This window comes from Chiloscyllium plagiosum, unplaced genomic scaffold (genome assembly GCF_037043375.1).
Source record: "Chiloscyllium plagiosum isolate Xiang-an unplaced genomic scaffold, Cpla_swu_hap1 HiC_scaffold_6, whole genome shotgun sequence".
Lineage (NCBI taxonomy): Eukaryota > Metazoa > Chordata > Chondrichthyes > Orectolobiformes > Hemiscylliidae > Chiloscyllium > Chiloscyllium plagiosum.
In genome coordinates, this window is record NW_028270144.1 from 12,047,842 (window position 1) to 12,066,919 (window position 19,078).

Sequence of the window (19,078 nt, forward strand, 5' to 3'; positions counted from 1 at the left end):
TATTTTTCTTGTTTTTTTTTCAGAGCAGTCATGAAGACATACATTCCAGAGTGTCTAGGTTTGAAGGGTTTTAGGGCCAATTTGACTATAGCTAACAGATACTGCCTCAGACAAATGGCATCCTAGTTGAAAAAAACACCAAACCTTAAACAGATGGTTGTTCTCAGCAAACTGCCCAGCCTTCAGAATAACATTGACCACAACACTGTACAACCCTGTCACAGCAGATGCTGCAAGATGTTTCAGAGAGTGTCAACCCGGATACCACGATTACACGTGGGAACATCACCCACAATGTAGGTGGGAGGTACACATGTGACTCAGCCAACATTGTCTATCTCATACACTGCAGGCAAGGATGCCCTGCGGCATGGTACATTGGCGGGACCGAGCAGACGCTACGGCAATGGATGAATGGGCACCACACAACAATCACCAGGCAGGGGTGTTCCCTCCCAGTCGGGGAACACTTCAGCAGTCCGGGACATTAAGCCTCGGACCTTCGGGTGACCATCCTCCAAGGCAAACTTTGGGACAAGTAACAACGCAAAGTGGCCAAGCAGAGGCTAAGAGTCAAGCTTGGTACCCATAGAGATGGCCTCAACCAGGACCTTGGATTCATGCCACACTACAGGTGACCCCATTGCGCTTTCCATTCTCTCTCTCTCACTCTCTCTGTCTCTCTCTCTCACACACACACTTTTACATACTCACACTCATGCAGACCATCTCTCATACACAAGCTCTCTCTCATACGCACAGTCATACACCCACACACTCACACCCACGCACAGGCTTATACTCTTATCACATTCACACACACACTTTACCAAGCTTGCATACACGCAAATGCACACCCTCTCACATGCACTCATACTCACATGCGCACACTCACATGCACACACTCACTCTGTTTCTCTCTCCTGCACGTGCACATACATATATGTTTATGGGGTGAAATTTGCAGAATTATACTTGCACATACATTCTATTTTGATCATCAAAGCTGAACCTGCAGGCAGTCAATCCATGTAACATTTTGTAAATTCCACTTTGGAAATAGAACCAGTCTGACTAATGATTGGGATACAGACAGACTTTAACTTCATACCTTTAAGGCATTGTCTGAGCTGAGATGTCACCATTTGTTATAAAAGCTTAAGTTACCTTGAGAATGTGACTTAAAAGAAGTTCTGGGATTTACATATTAAAAAGCTGAAACCAGCAAACCCATTCTAAAACATGAAAGTCTTAACAATCTATTAGGTTTTTGACTAGATTACTAGATTACTTACAGTGTGGAACCAGGCCCTTTGGCCCAACAAGTCCACACCAACCCTCCGAAAAGCAACCCACCCAGACCTACACCTAACACTACAGACAATTTAGCACAGCCAATTCACCTGACCTGCACATCTTTGGACTGCGGGAGGAAACCAGAGCAAACCCACTCAGACACGGGGAGAACGTGCAAACTCCACACAGACAGTCGCCCGAGGCAGGAATTGAAGCAGCAGTGCTAACCACTGTGCCACCATGCTGCCCAGCATTGAATATATCATTTCAGTTGCATGACACTGTAATCATTTGCTATAAATTCGGTGCCTTATGGGCCTGCTTCACAAACACCTGATGAAGAAGCAGCGCTTCGGAAGCAAGTACTTCCAAATAAACGTGTTGGACTATAACCTAATGTTGTGTGATTTTTAACTTAGTTGAAAAAAGAATCACATGTACAATGAAAGGGGAGTGGCCAGTTCTCCCAGCTCAGCTTTACTCTGGTTTGAGTTTGTCTCAGCCTGGAATATCTTTAATGACCCAGTCTCAATAGCCCTCTGTGGAAAAGAATACCACAGATTCATTATCGTCTTAAAGAAGATTCATTATCTGCCTTAAATGTACAACCCTGTATTCTGAGATCATGCCCTCTGGTCTTAGATTTGTCCACAATGGGGACTGTCCTTTCTATATCTACCTTGTCAAGTCCCTTAAGAATCTTGCATGTTTCAATAAGGATACCTCTCACTTTTCTAATCTACTCAATCATTCATGAAATAGTCCCTTCATATCTGGTATCAACTTAGTGAACATTTCTGGACTGTATCCAATGCCAGTAACTCATTCCTTAGTTAAGTCATTCAAAACTGTTCACAGTTTCCAACTGAGATCTGACAAAAGTGCCTTGTATAGTTTTAGCAAGACCTTCTTATGTTTACACTACATTCCCTTTGAAATAAAGACCAACTGTCCACTTTCTTTCCCCATTACATGCTAAAGTTAAATGATATCTTTTCATGATTCATGCACAAGTCCTCACAAATCATCTCTTCTGCAGTTTTCTGCAGTCTTTCTCCATTTCAATAATATTTAGCTCTTCTTATGTTCTATCAAAGCGCATACTCTCACATTTCACCACATTGCGTTCCACCGAGCAGGTTTATGTCCTCTTAATATATCCCTGTGCAGAATCTTTGTGTCATCCTTATCAATAACTTTCTCACCTATCTTTGTGTCATCTACAAGCTTGGCTACAGTATATTAATTTTCTTCAGTCGTCCTAGCGTTGGTCCCTATAGCACACCACAAGTTACAAGCTGCCATCCTTAAAAAACTCCTTATCCCAACTCTTCCCTTCTATTAGTTATCCATTCCAGTCACCTCAGTCTCCAACCCAGTTGCTCTCTGCTTGATTGCCACCCCAGCCAAAGCCCTTAAAAGGACTTAGTTGAGGACTGTTGTTTGTAACACAGAAGTCCAATTTTCAAGTTATTTGCCTTCATTGCTCCTTGAGTGAATTGCTGTGCTGAAATTAGTTATGACATTATGACAGTAACTATGTTTTAAAATGTATTGAACTATATGTGAAACACTTTGAGATATCACAAGGATGTGAAACAATGCTACATAAATGAAAATGATTCTCAAGTTATACACACCTACATTTATTGCATAAGACACATCAATGGAAAGAATAAGTATTAAACATGCAGTTTTTTTTAAATAAACCGTAATGAAGTTAGACAGCTCTTGTGTATTATTGTAACAAAAGCAAAAATCAAATAGGCAAAGGAAACTCACATAACTGTAACAGAAGAATATTAATCATTTAGCCTGATTCAGGAGATTATTCAATTAATTCATATCTATGTCAGGAATAAAGGAAATATTTAATACACAAAAGGTTACAACATGATTTTGTTTTTGGATATCTCCTCTTTGCATTGAAAGTATGAAAAGCTTTTGAATAAAAGCCCTTTTCATCATAGCGGTCCTGTAAAATAAAAATTACCATTGTCACTGATTCACCACTGTGATTACTCCTCCGTGTTAGAAGCTAATGTTGTTATAGCTTAATTCCAGAAGGCATACACAGTTGCTGCTCAAGAGAGAGCCAAGAATTGACAATAATATGCTTCCAATAGATTAGGCAGAAAATTAGCCCTATCCAACAGATGTGACCTGTTTATTGAACCTTAATGACCTTGTAAAATGTTTGAAATTAAAAATAATGAATGAAAAGGAATGAGGAAAAGCAGATAAACTGTTTCTGCTCATAAAACACACAAATTACTATTTGCATCATGTTAGCTCCTAGAATGAAATTTATCTTTGATGAATTAATACCTCAGAGCTTTATGCAATTGCTATCCAAAACTTGTGCAGGATCAGGTCTAGTTTAGCATATATCAGCACAGGTTGAGCAATCAAGCAAGTTGCAAGAGACTGAAGTGACTGAGTGATGCAGTTAATGCATTTTATACAGAGAGGTATCTGTCAATCACATAGATCAGTTGACTGCAGGATACAATGTTGACTTGCTAGATTATAACTGAGGAAACGTTTATTTCATATTATTTCACATCTCTGCATTGTATATTTACCAACATGCTATTATCATTTTGTTACCTGCAAACAACTAATAAGAATAAATGTAATGACTGCAAAGTATAAGAATTAGCTTTTCTTTACTGAAAATATTGACAAGGCAGTGTTTCCTTCTGTACATTTTAGAATTATAAAATTCTACAAATCAGAAGGACACAATTAATTCATCTTGAGTGTGCCCAATTTTATATGAATTTCCAATTAGTCCTACTCAATTGTTCTCAATAGATTTAGTGTTATTTTCATTTTCATTTATAAATCTACTGTCAACTTACCTGAATAATTTTCTCTTGAGTTGTTAAATGGTATACATTTATTCACTGAATGTCTTTTGTGATAGGTTTTCATAATGAAAAATAATTGTAAGGGCTTTTAAAGAACAATAGATTTTCTTTTGGAAATATGAGGTTGTTTTAACCCAAAAAGACAGGTGTATTTTGTTGCAATGGGAGAAAAGTTTAAGTGTTAAGTATTTGAAACTACCTGATTCATTTCTAAGCTATTTATTTCCAGTTTCAGTAAGCTGGGACAATCCACATGCTGCAAGGAAACAGATTGGTACTTCATAATTGCAACAAGGCCGTGTCTCACCTTTTAGTTTGTAGAGAAACCGTCAAGCTTGTTTGCCTTTTACATCAGTTTCAATTGCAGAATCCAGATGTCCGATGTTTTTTTTTGCCGATTCTGCAATAGAAGCTGAGATATTGACCATCAGACTCTGCCTCAGACTGCAATTCTTTCCATGAAGTGAGCCACCACTTCCAAACTGGACAGAATGGGCTCAACACTCTGTGTAAAGATCTGTGCCCAACTGAAGATCCATCTCATCTGTGCTCTCTGATATTGACTGCAGGCTTCATGGCAGTTTTGCCATACATTATGCATTTCACTGTGCATGCCCGTCAATGCTTTTCTTTTGACCACTAATTGAAATTAAGTCCTCTACAGCAGACCTCTTAGATGACCTCAAATCTGGTAAGTGAGTATCTGTAATGCTTATCCTGTACCCTGACTTCAGACTACTTTTGGAGTACTGTGTGCAGTTCTGGACACCCTGCTATAGGAAGGGTATTATTAATTTGGAGATTTACCAGGACATTACCAGGACTGGAGGGTTTGAATTATAAGGAGAGGCTGGAACTTTTTTTTCACTGGAGTGTAGGAGGTTGAGGGGTGACCTTATCAAGGTTTATAAAATCATGAGGAGCATAGTTAAGGTGAATCACCAAGGTTGGTTCCCCTGGGTAGTGGACTTCAAAATTGGAGGGCATATTTTTAAGATGAGGGCAGAAAGATTTAAAGGGGCTCCAAAGAACAATATTTTCATACAGGAGGCAGTTTGTATGTGGAATGAACTGCCAGACGCAGTAGATGCAGGTATAGTTACATTTAAAAGACATTCTCGGACAGGTACATAAATAGGAAAGGTTTAGAGAGATATGGGTCAAATGCAGGCATATGGGGTGAGTTTAGTTTGGGAAACTTGATCGCATGGATGAATTGGACCAAAAGGTCTGTTTCTGTGGTGTCTTACCACGTGCAACTCAGATCTCCCAGATAAGATTATCCTTCATAATCTGCGGTGTTAATATGTATTCTGGGGGCCAAGTATGAATGTGAGTGACAGTGTTCCTTCCTCCTCCTGGCTTTCCAGCTCTATCACTTCTTTCACTTCCATTCTTCCTAGCTAGGTTGCAGTTCTAGAATCAGTTCCTGATGAAGGGCTTATGCCCACAACGTCGATTCTCCTGCTCCTCGGATGCTGCCTGACCAGCTGTGCTTTTCCAGCACCACACTCTCGACTCTGATCTCCAGCATCTACAGTGCTCACTTTCTCCTTGCAGTTCCAGAAGGTCAGGAAATGGCACAAAGATAGGCCTGTGGTGAGAAGTGGGGTGGGAGCTAAAGGACAGGATACACATGTTACATCTTTTGCAGTTTGTGAGTGATTGTGGGATGAATGGGTATTTGAATGTGAGGTGGAGGATTTGTTGTGATGGTGCTATGATCTCTAGAAGTTTCAAACTTTCTGCTAGATATTACCTCAGTAAAGGTCATTCCAATGATGGTAAGCACTATTGTCTCAACATGGTTTTGTAGCTATCATGGTTGAACAGCAGGTGATATCTGTGAAATATGAGATGCATGAGTGAAATTCACAGCAATGTTGATTCTGAGAGGGTTAGGCAAACCTATGAATACTAGATATGATTCATGCTTGATAGAGATTGTTAATAAGTGAGTGAAGGATGTGTTGACCAGTGTGTGAGGATTGTGGTGTTATTGGTAGGGCTTGAATTTGGAATTGACCACTTGAACATACAGGAGAAAATGAGGACTGCAGATGCTGGAGTCGATTCTCCTGCTCCTTGGATGCTGCCTGACCTGCTGCAACACATTTTCAGCACTTGAACATACATCAAACTTAACAGCAGAAAGTGGATAAATGGTCCTTCAAACTTCCTCTTCCATTCAATAAGATCGTAGCTGATCTTTTTGCGTTCTGAATTCTACATTCTCATTGAGCCTTAATAATTTTGATTCCCTTTAGGGAACAAGGATCTATCTACCACAAATATAGTCAATGGCTCTATCTCACCCATAGGATCCCTACAGTGAAGAAGCAGGCCATTCAGCCCATCAAATCCACACAAACCCTCCAAAGGGCATTCCAACCAAGCTCACCCCAACCAACCCTATAACCCACATTTCTCATGGTTAATCCACCTAACCTGCATAACACTGGATACAGTAGTAATTTAGCATGGACAATCCATCTCGCCTGCACATTTTTGTACTGTGGGAATGAAAGTCACACAGACATGGGGACAATGTGCAAATTCCGTGCAGACAGTTGCCAGAGGCTGGATTTGATCCTGGATACGGTGTTTTGAGATAGCCGTGTTGACCATCTGAGCCACCATGCCACCTCCTTTGAGGCACAGTTCCAAAATCTCACAACTCTCTGAAAGAAAAATTCCACTTTGGCAATATCCTAAAAGGACAACCTTTAATTTTATAATTGTGACCCTGAGTTCTGGACTCATGGACAAGATTATGTATCCTTTTACATTCATTTCATCAAGATCATTCAGGATCTTATAAACTGCAATCAATTCACCATTTACACTTCTAGACTCTAACGAAAACAAACCTAGCCTCTCCAATGCATCCCTATTAAGATAAGCCACTCAGTCTAGATATCAATCTTGTAAACCTCCTTTGAACAACCTCAAAACCATTCACACCCTTCCCTGAGCACAGGCCACTGCATTGTCCTGCGAACTTTGAATTTATCTCTTCTGATTGTATGGAACATAGAAGCATCAACTTGCATTGACTCTTGGACTTTAGACCTCAAAAATACAAGAGATAGGAATGGGCGTGGATAAAGAGTAGAGCTGGACAAAGCACAGCAGATCAAACAACATTGGAGGAGCAGAGAAGTTGACGTTTCAGGTTGGAATCTTTCATCAAGACAATCTCCAGGTCGGAGTGGGAGTCAACCGTGCAGCTATGAAGCTTGCTTCAACATTTAGTCTGATCATTGCTCACCTTGGGCTTCAACTCAACTTTCCTGCCTGCTTCCACATTCCTTGGTTCCCTAAAGACTATCAATCTACCTATCCCAGCACGAACCATATTTCAATGATGGAGGATCCACAACTCTCTAGGGAGGAGAATTCCAAAACTTGAACAAGCTTTTCAGTGAATAAGTCTCTCCTCATCTCAGTCCTAAATGATGCAGCCCTTATCTTGAGACTGAGCTGCTGTCTTTTAAATTCCCTGACCCAGAGGAATAATCACGTCAATCATACCTGATTACACAGTATTTTTCTCAACTCCGGAGGATGTAGACCAATTTGGTCAGCTTCTCTACATGGAAAACTTAACTCAGTGATCCCTGACTGTTCTCCTTTCAAGTTAAAAATGTATTTTCTTAAATATGGAGACCAAGACTGCATACAACATCTCATAGGTAGTCTCAGTAATACTTGTACATCAGTAACAAGATTTCTGTCTTACTGCACTCTAATTCCATTTGTACCTTAACACTGAAAATGTGTCACATGACAGACACCACAGAGATGCTGCAAGAATGCTCATTGACTGATTACCCAGGATTTGCTCTCTAAAGCTGCATTTTACTTATTAGCAGAAAGCCCTTCCATGTACCATTTTGGCATCAGCTAATCAAGCACTGCACAAGATGATCCTACATGGGAGAAAGTCAAAAGATGAGGAAGATAAAGATGTGAATTTTTTGTAAGAACAGTAAGAGGCAATGACACTCCGGAATTGACAAAGTGTGGTCCCAGGATTATGTTGCCTGCACCTGCGCACAATGAGACCAGTTGCATTCAATAATACATTTATCTGAATACTTTTCAACACTTTCAGTGGTGAGAGCAGATGAAGATTTATTGCAGCAGAAGTGTGAGGGTAGGGGCCCAGGCAGCAAGTATTTTTATTCGTATTAAAGACCAAATGCCACGTGTAATTGGGGCACCAATTTATCGTGAAAGTGCAGTATTTTGAAAAACTTTCAAAGTTGTAATAATCCCTGTGCACATCATCAGGCTTTTCTTATCTCTAGTTCCAGCTGAAAAATAGATGTTCTGCTCCAGGATGCTTGCCAATGAATGAGGCATATTGCTGCAGTGTAAAGTCTCTGTTTTCATGAGAAGGAAGTATATTAGAATATTGGAAACAACAATAAAGGACTAATTCTAATTCTCTGATAGGTGTCTTTCAGCACTCCAAGGAAGAACTAATAAAGAATTGACAGCCCAATAATTTCAAAATGTTTATCCAACATTTGAAAAAAAATAATTATCTGTGATTGTAGACCTAGAGTTGCCTAAACCATGTCCTGCCCTGACTCTTTCCATACCATACACCATTCAGTGGTACCTAAGGGAAGTACTATCTATTCTCTGCCTGAGCTACATCGTTATCTCAAGTGTACAAATGCTTCAATTATGTGCTCAATGGGAAAATTTCATTCTCCTTAAGGTTTCCTGCATTTAATAACATCTGTCAAGTCCATTCAATGGAAGTGCAGAGAATACTTGCAGATTGCAACCTGATATAAAAATAAAAGAAAATAACAGTACTCAAGGCAGCTTGCAATTGTTTAATAGTGTGAAAGCACAGCAGAGGCCTTGGGGAAATTTCTGTGGGCAGTCACAATGTGCATAATTTTTTTATTGACTTGCAGAAATTGTTGGAATATCAATTATGCTATCCTTTCTCTCTTTCTAATAGCTGCCTGGATATGCCAAATAAAATCATTTAAAAAGCAGAAGCACATATACTTGTATTAGACAATCATTAAACAAGTGCTACACCTGATAAACCCAGTAACGAAAGAAGAAATTTGGGATTTTTTAATATCCAGTTAAATTGACAATTGTGTGCATCTGATATGATCCACAAATTGTCAAGTTAACAACCTTTAGTTTGTTTAATGGATTTGAGCTAACCTTACCTTAATAATATATTTTTAAAAATTGTGTTAGTTCACTGCATTGTCTCTCAGTCTCTCATAAGTAGTGGTTCATGTTAAGTACAGAAACCTGGTTGGTGTTTTCTGTTAATCTGAGTCCATCATATGGATTCATTGGGGATTTTAATTTTTTAAAAATCTGTAACCTTTATGACAACCCCAGGAGGAGAGGTGCTAGATACCAACAGTTTTCCAAATGGTGTGGCAGGAGGTACCCTTGCATTGACTGACATTTAGTTCTTGGTGGATAGACCTTATTCTTTACTAAAACTTACAAAACTGGCTGTTTTCCATCACATACCACACCAATCCTGACTCCTCAGGACTTGTGCACCATCTACAAGGCACAATTGGATTGTGATGGGATACTCCCCACTTTCCAGGATGAAGGTAGCTCCAAGAATACTGAAGGAGCTTGATACCCCATCCATCACTGCAAACATTCAGCCACTCTAACACTGGCAGATGCTACCACAAATGCATATCTTCAATGAGCAACAATGCACAAAGACTCTTTCAATAGCACCTTGCAACACTGTAGTAGCGCTACCTGCAAATTCCTTTTCAAGCCAGATGTCTATCACTGTCGTCTTCCCTGTCACTGGGCTGAAATCTTGGATTTCAATTACTCAACAAGGTATTTCACCACCAACTTCTGAAGCGCAATTAATGTTAGGCAACAACTACCTTCTTGATTCCTGAAGAAGGGCTCATGCCCGAAACGTCGATTCTCCTGCTCCTTGGATGCTGCCTGACCTGCTGCGCTTTTCCAGCAACACATTTTCAGCTCTGATCTCCAGCATCTGCAGTCCTCACTTTCTCCTCTGGGTACCACCTACCAAGCAACAGAGCACCATTGACAGACAAAGTCCTTTGCAAAGTTGCCTCTCAGCTGTTCATATCTGGAGCTATTCAGTGTAACCAATCACAACCTTTATCGCTTGTCAGTTTCACTGGAGCAGTGTCACTTGCTGGGTTGGAAACATAGCATTTGGCTCATTTCTTGAGAAAGAAGAGATTCTTGCCCTTGAACTTCTACTTGAGATAAAGGAAATTATATACCTCTTCACAAAAGAGTAATAAAGATAAACAATTCCATTTATACTATGCCTTTCATGACCTCAGGATATCAAAGCGCTTTACAATCAAGTACTTCTGAAGAATAGTGACCAGATAATATAGGAAATACAGCGCAAAAACTCCCACAAACTGTGATAGTGTGTTGTTGATTAAGGGACATGTATTAGCTAAGTGACCAAGGATACCCCACCCCTAAATCTTCTTCCAATGAATAACATGAGATCTTTTTTTGTCCACCAAAGAGGAAAGATGAGTTCCAATGTAATGTCACATCTAAAAGTAGCACATTTAGAAGTACAGCATTCACTCAATACTACGCTAGAGTGTTAGCACAGACTGTTGTCCTCATATTTTTTTAAAATTCAGAGACAATAGTATTAGCCACTAAACCATTGTTCATCATACAATGGGGATAGATGACAATGTCACAAATAAACAAATCAAAAGTCAATTTGTTAACCGTTTTTCTTACTTTCAGATTTGTTTTCTCACTGAGGAGATGTGCAATCTGTTGACAAGCTTCTGTCAGTGAGCTAGTTCCTAAGTGATATTGCTGCTTCCTTTAGGACAGGAGTTGGGTGTTGCACACACTGAAATGTGCAATGCCAGTGCTTTGGGTGATCGTATGGATTATTTTTACACTTTTAGGCTGCTGAATAGTGTCTAGTGTGTACAGAGGGCTAACAGAGGATAGATTAGACACCAGCTTCATCTTAGCTATACATGTTGAAAAATGACAGGGTGTGTTCCCAGATTTCAGGAACATGTTTCTGATGGGTGACAGGGCATAAGTTTGGAAAATCAAGTCTAATACTGGGAGGTCATTTTCCTTTGATTTTTTTTTTGAGAACCAATAATTGAAACTGAGAACTTTGCAAGAGGTATTTTGCAATACAGGTGTTGCCAGGGTTTTAAGCAGAGTGCATCACAGCATCACAGTTTTAATGGTAACTTCAATTCTGAAGATAAATATTCACAAGCTATTCCATAATTTGCTATTTCATCAGTATCAACAGGCAATAAAAGGTAAGGACATCAAACTGAAAAACACATCAACTTGCCTTCATTATATTACAAATTAGATGTGTTTATGGGTATGCATGTGCACTAGTTAATAATGATACCTCTAATTGAATTTGGACTTGAATAACAATGACTGAGCATGTGCACAAGCATAATTGCAGAGGAAGAAGAAAGCACTTGAATTACAAAGAGTCCTGTTTGATTTTGAGACATCCTAAAGCATTTTACAGTTAAAGTAGTCATCATTGTAACATAGGAATTGTAACTGCTCCTTGTGCACATCAAGATAATGAAAACATCTATGGGGTACAGAAGTGAATTGGCTGTTTTCTGGCTTTCAGGAAATGCCACACTCCTCTTTGAATAGTATTGAGGAATGGTTTGTGTCCGCCTGGAACATAATTTAATATCTCATCATTGTCAATAATCACTCAATATTGTATTGAAAGGTTAGTTTCTTTTATGTGCTCAAGTCTTTGGATCTGGGCTTTAACCTCCAACCATTCTGATTTATAGTCATCAGGCTGCCAACTAAAACAAGAACCAACGTACCAAATTTAGTAAGATCATGAATTTCAAAGCAGCAAAGTAAGAATAAAAGCATAATTAAGATAAGGTAACCAAGGTAACAACTGAACATCTGTATTTTAATTTTCTGCTTCATTTGGCAAGCGCATTGTTCAAACATTTATTTTTCAGGACGTTGAGGCTTTCTGTTAAAATAGAAAGATTTTTGCAATTGCAGGTTATAACCGATCCTTTCAGCATGGAAGATTTCAGTCTGAGATCGCATATGCTAATTAAAATGAAATTAACCTCTTAATACAGCATTTCATACATCTAGTACAAGAGTATAATCCAAAGTCACGACTTAGATTTTCAGCTGATAAAATAATGTTTTGATCCTCACAACACCAAGGCATGATACATTTCAGCCAAGATCAAATGCTCACTTGCACATGCCCAACAGGTTTTGACTATCACTTTCTGTTAAGTAAATTATTCACTGGATAATTGTATACTACTCAGTACACATTTGTGACTGGGAAAACTAGTGGTAATGAGGCTGGCTCCTTATAGATGGATGCGTTTATTGCCAATCCTTAATTGCCCTGAGAAGATAGCATTGAGCTACCTTCTTGAGATGTTGCAGTCCATATGCTGTGAATTGACTCACAATGCCATTGGGAGGGAATACCAAGAATTCGACTCAACAATTGTGAAGGAACAGTGAAGTACTTTCAAGGCAGGATGGTGAGTGGCTTCGAGGGGAACTTGCAGATTGTTCCCATGTATCTGCTACCCTTGTCCTTCTAGATGGAAGTAGTCATGGTTTTGGAAAGTAGTGCATACAGATCTTTGGTGGATTTCTGCAGTACCTCTTGTAGATTGTATACACTGTTGCTCCTGAGCATCAGTGGTGGAGGGAGTGGGTGCTTGTAAATGTGATGCCAATCAAATGGGCTGCTTTGTCCTGGATGATGTCAAGCTTATTGAGTGTTGATGGAGCTGCACCCATCCAGTAACTTATACAAATAATGCACATGTCTTCTCCTTTATAATTATGCACAAAGGAATTAATTTTGCAAAGACACAGTGCCAGGAGATCCTTACCCACTAACTCCGCCAGTCATTAAAAAGGACAATAATTTCTACAATCTTCTAATTATTAAAATGAGTAATCAGAAAATGTTGTACCCAATTTCTCATTCATGCTTCAGTGGGCAAGGGTGCCTGATGGTATTTTTGATTCCAGTGTAAAAGTAGCATGGTCCTGGCACTGAGGCACATCCCCAAAGTGCTATTTGACAAATAGGTGCTGATATTTACTGGGTTGGGATTTTGACTTTGGCAGCAGTGACAAGTGCCAGTCAAGCAAATGCCAAACAATCTTAAATTAACAGCATGCATGATTTTAGCTGAACATGATTCTCAGCAAGAAGCCAAGCTTGAGAGAATTGAGTAGGAATGCACTTGGAAAGGCTACAGCTGAGAAAGAGAGATTGTTAGGACAGGGACATGGTGTATTCAGCATGGTTTGGAGCATTGAGTACTATCCCAAAGAAACAAGAGCAGATGTGTGAAATAGTTTGTGATCATAAAGGGTTGGGGTGAGGAGTTAGTGATCATGGAGAGTCATGGGAGGCATGATGGCTCAGAGGTTGGCACTGCTGCCTCACAGTGCCAGGCGTCAGGTTCAATTCCATTGTCTGGTGACAGTCTGTTTGAAGTTTGCACATTCTCCCCATGTCTGTGTTGGTTTTGTCTGGTTTGGTTTCCTCCCATAGTCCAAAGATGTGCAGGTTAGGTGGATTGGCTCTGCTAAGTTGCCCATTGTATCCAGGGATGTGTCAGTTAGGAGGATTAGCCATGGAAAATGCAAAGTTATACGGATAGGGTGGTGGGAGGGACGTCTGGGTGAGAAGGCCTTGAGGACTTGATGAGCTGAATGGGCTGTTTTTATGCTGTAGGGATTCTCTGATTCTATGAATGATGGTAGGGACTGTCAATGTAAGGGATCGGTGATCACAGGGAATATACCATGTGTAGTCAGCAATCGCAACAGATGTGTCAAAGTTTGCTTGGGACAGTGACAGCAGCAAGTTTGGTAACCACAGGGATCAGAGATGCTGGCAGGCTGGTCAGTGATCACTATTGGTGGGCTCAGTGATTATGGACAATTGCAGGTAATCACTGATCATATGTTCAGTGATTATAGGTCCAGTGATTAGGGAGTGATCAGAGATCATGAAGGCAGTGAGTACAAGGTGTTGGTGATTGTTGATGGCTTAGAGCCCACAGAGGACTCAGTGATTGTGGAGAGGTCAGCAATAGCAGTCTGGGAGCGGTGAATGTGGAGGATTGGAGGTCGTTGGCGATTGTGGAGTGGTTGCTGATCACATGGGCATTGATCACGGAGGCAGTGATCATGCAAATGTGTTGATAATCATATGGTGGAACAGTGATTTTGGAGGTTTACAGGAAGTCGATGATTGCAAAGGGGTCAGTGATTACAGGGTAGTGAGTTTCAGGAGAGTCAGTTATTGTGCAGGAACTATTGATCGTGGTAGAGACTGTTTTATGCTGGGTCATCTTGGGAGGATTTAGATCATGCAGATGTTTAATGACCAATAGCAGGAGGTGACAGTTCATGATGAAGGGATTTGTGATTGTGGGGGAGGTCAATGATCGTGAAAGATGATGTTATGGTTCTGTGCGATGAATTACATGATCAGTGAAAAAGAAAATGCATTCTCAGAAACATTGTCCTTGAAGTATCCTGCTCTGCTCATGATCAAGCATTTCACATCCCGCAGTGTGTTAGCCATCACATACTGACTCTTGGTACCAAGCAACTACTTAATCCATCTCAACCCTGATAGAGATTATGTGAGTGTATGGCTGCAATACTTCCATTTAATGCAAATACTATCTCCAAGTCCCAATGGGGAATTCTTTGGATCAGTTCACTTTTTGAAGTATACTTCACCATTGATAACACTGCCTGCAATTGTAGAGACACTAAGCATATTAAATATTTGGTTGTGTGAACTGCTGAGATTCTCAATCCTGAGTTTATATTGATGAAGGCACTTAAACTATGTATAAGTTTAATAATGTTAATGACCTGGTCTTGAAATGTTAACAATGTAATCAGCGCTTGGTGATCAGTGCTAAAGGTAAAAGTTCTAGCATAGAAATAAATGATTGAATATTTACAAACTACACAACACCAGGTTATAGTCCAACAGGCTTAATTGGAAGCACTAGCTTTCGGAGCACTGTTCCTTCATCATTTGTACTTGCAGAGTTACATTGTACTTTGCTCAAAAACTGCATGAATCCATGTAAGACTCTGTTAACTCATTTTTTTAGATTAGAATCAGTCTAAACATTATGGCACAGACAACAGAACACAGGGGACTAACACCTTCAGCAGCTTATCTGGACTGACACCAATTGTTACAGTTAACCTGAGAATGTAACTTTTAAAAAAAGTTTTGTGATTTACATATGGAAGAAGTGAAACTATCATGGTCATTCTAACGGGTGAGAAACTTAACAAACAATCAAAGTATTTTTCAATGTATAATTTCAGTTACATCACACTGTAAACTTTGCTATAAATTCTGTGTCTTACAGTTGTGTACTCCACAATCACCTGATGAAGGAGTGGCGTTCCGAAAGCTAGTGCTTCCAATTAAACCTGTTGGATTATAACCTGGTGTTGTGTGATTTTTAACTTTGTACACCCCAGTCCAACACCGGCATTTCTAAATCGTAGATACAAACTAGTGCTTCTTGTGCTTCAAAAGAATGTTTGCATTCAGTATCCAACAACAAATGTGATGTATTAACAATTGATCTTTTGCTTCCATCAATATACTGTATGATTGGACCAGACTGCCCATGGAGAGAGGCAGACACTCACATGTCTGAGGTAGCTTAGTGCAAACAGTAACTGGTGGAGTCCTGCTGTCATTGAGTCCATTACCCAGCCTCTCCAATGGCTTGCCTGTTGCTTCTGTGTCTGTTTGTACATTCAAATGAAGTCCCTAATTGCCAACAGTATGAAATCTTCATGTGCATCGGGCTGAGCAAGTGTCTGATCTCTAAGAACACTCCAAGTGCCAGTGACCTGGGGCATTCATTGCTTGACCACCTGTACTGACATGGCAGTGATGTATTCACTAGCAGTGTTCCCTGCTCTAAAGATGCAAAACTACCCTCCAAAGTGCCAATATCTGAGCTGGTGGAAGATGCAGACTTGATGCAACCTTTGTGCGATATGTGACTACTTTCTCAGAGATGAAGAAGGAACTATCTTGCAAGTCCTGAATCTGACCTGTATCACACTGACCAGGGTGGTTACCTTGGACCAGCTTGGCAAGGTCTGGTGTCATGGTCTCCTCTGCCAGTCCTCCTCTGCAACACTTTGTCCACGATTACCAAGTTTCCATCTAGAAAGTGGGGTGCCAATTTCCCTTTGTGAACCCTTTGTTCCCTCGGGTGACCATGGCAAATGACAGGAACTGCGCAGGACAGCTCTGTACCTGCTGTATTAATGTACCATCCACAACAATCTTTAAATTGGCACAACACAACACACATAAGTTAACAACCAAAGAGTTTATTTTCAAAATAGCTGACACCCATTTCTACTCATAAAATGCCATCACTTTAAACATATCTCCCACACACTGATGAAGTCATGGTTAGTATGTGTCCATCACATGCACAAAACTGGAAGATTTAGAAAAGACAGTTGGTGTCTTTTTAACTTCATCTCAGATTTCAATCTCAGATTTCAAATTTAGCAATTGACACAATGTTCGCCACAATTATATTTACTACAATTTTCCCCATTAAGTATATGCAGCCTTAAGCTAGAGATTCCACATTCATTTACATGGCATCTATTCCCTCAGTGACTTCAAGTTTTACTAGCTCCTGGTTGGCTGAGTGTTCCTCCACTGACGTGTTTAAAACTGGTCTCTCTCATTTGCAGACTCCCTCCTCACCCCATATCTGACTACCACATCTATGGCAAATGGACTGCAGCAGTTCAAAAATACACCATCTTCTCCAAGGACATCTAAGATGGGCAAGAAATGCAGTAATGCCCATATACCTTGTTAGGACCATAGAACCATATAAATGATACAGCATGGAGGTGGCCCATTTGGCCCATCTTTCCATGCTGACCCTTTATAGTCTCCTTTTCTGCTGCCCTCTTTCAGCATTCTCCTCTCTCTCCCAACCCTACCCTAAAACTCACTTTTCTATCCCAACACCCCTTGCTGCCTTTTCTCTTCCCACCCAACATCCCTCAACAGCTCCCCTGCCTCTTCATTCCTGCCAAAGTGGTGCCAAATTCACCAAGAGATATTTCTCCTGCAGCAATCCCAGCCTCCCCTATGATGTCGCTGTGACCAAGAGCTATTGACCTCTGGTTGGCTGGCAATCCTGGGTGGGTGGAACTCCCCTTCTTGTGATCATGGTTCCCGAAGGGGGCAGAATCTTGTTGAAGCATCAGGCTTCTCATCTGCCTGTTGTAGAATCAGTGAGAAAGCCACAATGTCTCTTTACATTATTTAATGCTGGGTGACATCATGGACAGGCATAATAAAAGTATCTGCATCTTTAGAGTCTGTAGCACCTAATACTGATGTATTTCTAGTCATCAGAGGATTTCAAAAGCTGCTTCTTAGATTTTACAATATCCTGTGGCCCATACATGTTTATACTTTTGAAGAGATGCAATCTGGAAAAATATAAATTAGACACAAAGAAAAAGCACTTGTAGTTCACCTATTTTAATGATTCCACAGGATCAAAGATCTACTTCAAAGTATTTAGAGTCAGCCACAATCTGTGGATTGAGCTTTCTGACTTGACAGGCTACAGAACCCAGGAAATTCAATAATCTTTTTTAACTGAGTTGCCTGTATGTTAATTAACTTAGAGCCGCACTCAGTAACTTCTAATTATCTGCTTTTGGTCTTTCATTTACAGTGATCTTTCTGCAGCTACCATGCTATTCAAATACACAACAGGTCCTCGGTGTAACACTCACCTCTCTACTCCTTTAAGTCAAAAGGACACTGACTTGAATGGACATGATAGACAACCAGTTTAGTCATTCACTACCAGATTTATCTGCAACACATAAAGTATGATGAGTCCTACTCTCAGCTACAAGGTCTATTCACTATTGCAAATTCCAAGGGCACAGATTATCCGTGACTTATTTTCTCCACTTCAAGCCATCTTTTTAAATTTCTATGCCCAATCTCCTACCCCTTCAACTCCAAAGATAAACATCAAGAACTAAAGGATTTGTTAGCCACTGAGAGTGAATGTGAGAAATAGAAGCAGGACCAGCTATTCAGTTGCCTCTGTCACCTTCCTCGTTTCCTTTGACCCACCAAGATAAATTGGATAGATGGTTCTCCTTTGCCCTAGTTTCCTTTCCTAGTTCCACTTCTACTTCCCCTCAAACCTTGCAAACCTCACCTTCAATTAGACCCAACATCTGCTCTCTTGATCTTTTCCACAAACTACTGGACATTTCTCTTTCCAGTTCCACTGTTATGTGACATTGTTAACAATACTCTCTCCTACTCCATCTTTCCTTTCAACATTTTGGAATGTGTTTTCTGCTTCCAAATTCTTGTTTAATTCTTCTGGAATGCCATGTTTAAATCATTCCAATCACATCTCTACCCCTGGCTCAAAACCAAAACAACTCTAATCAAAGTCACAAATAACATCTCACATGACAGTGACAAAGGGAACCTGGCCCCCCTCATCCTTCTAAAACTGTCTGCTTCCTTTGACACACCATCATCTACCAAACTCCTTCATCCTCATTCAACAAGATGGAACTGCATTTGCATAGCATCATCCTTATGTTTACAATTGTCACCAGAGAATCATCAGCAATGGCTGTTCTCCTCAATTCTGCATGGTTAATGCATCTCGTGGAATTCCGACAGTGTGGAAACAGGCCATTTGGCCCAACAAGTCCATGCCAACCCCCCAAAGAGTATCCCACCCAGATCAATTCCTATCACCTAT

General features: G+C 40.2%; 1 long non-coding RNA gene across 1 annotated transcript in view; it reads right to left on the minus strand.

The window, feature by feature from the left end:
• LOC148149710 (uncharacterized) overlaps positions 1-19,078 on the minus strand; it is a 44,817-nt gene that overhangs the window by 19,210 nt on the left and 6,529 nt on the right. The window lies entirely within an intron of this gene.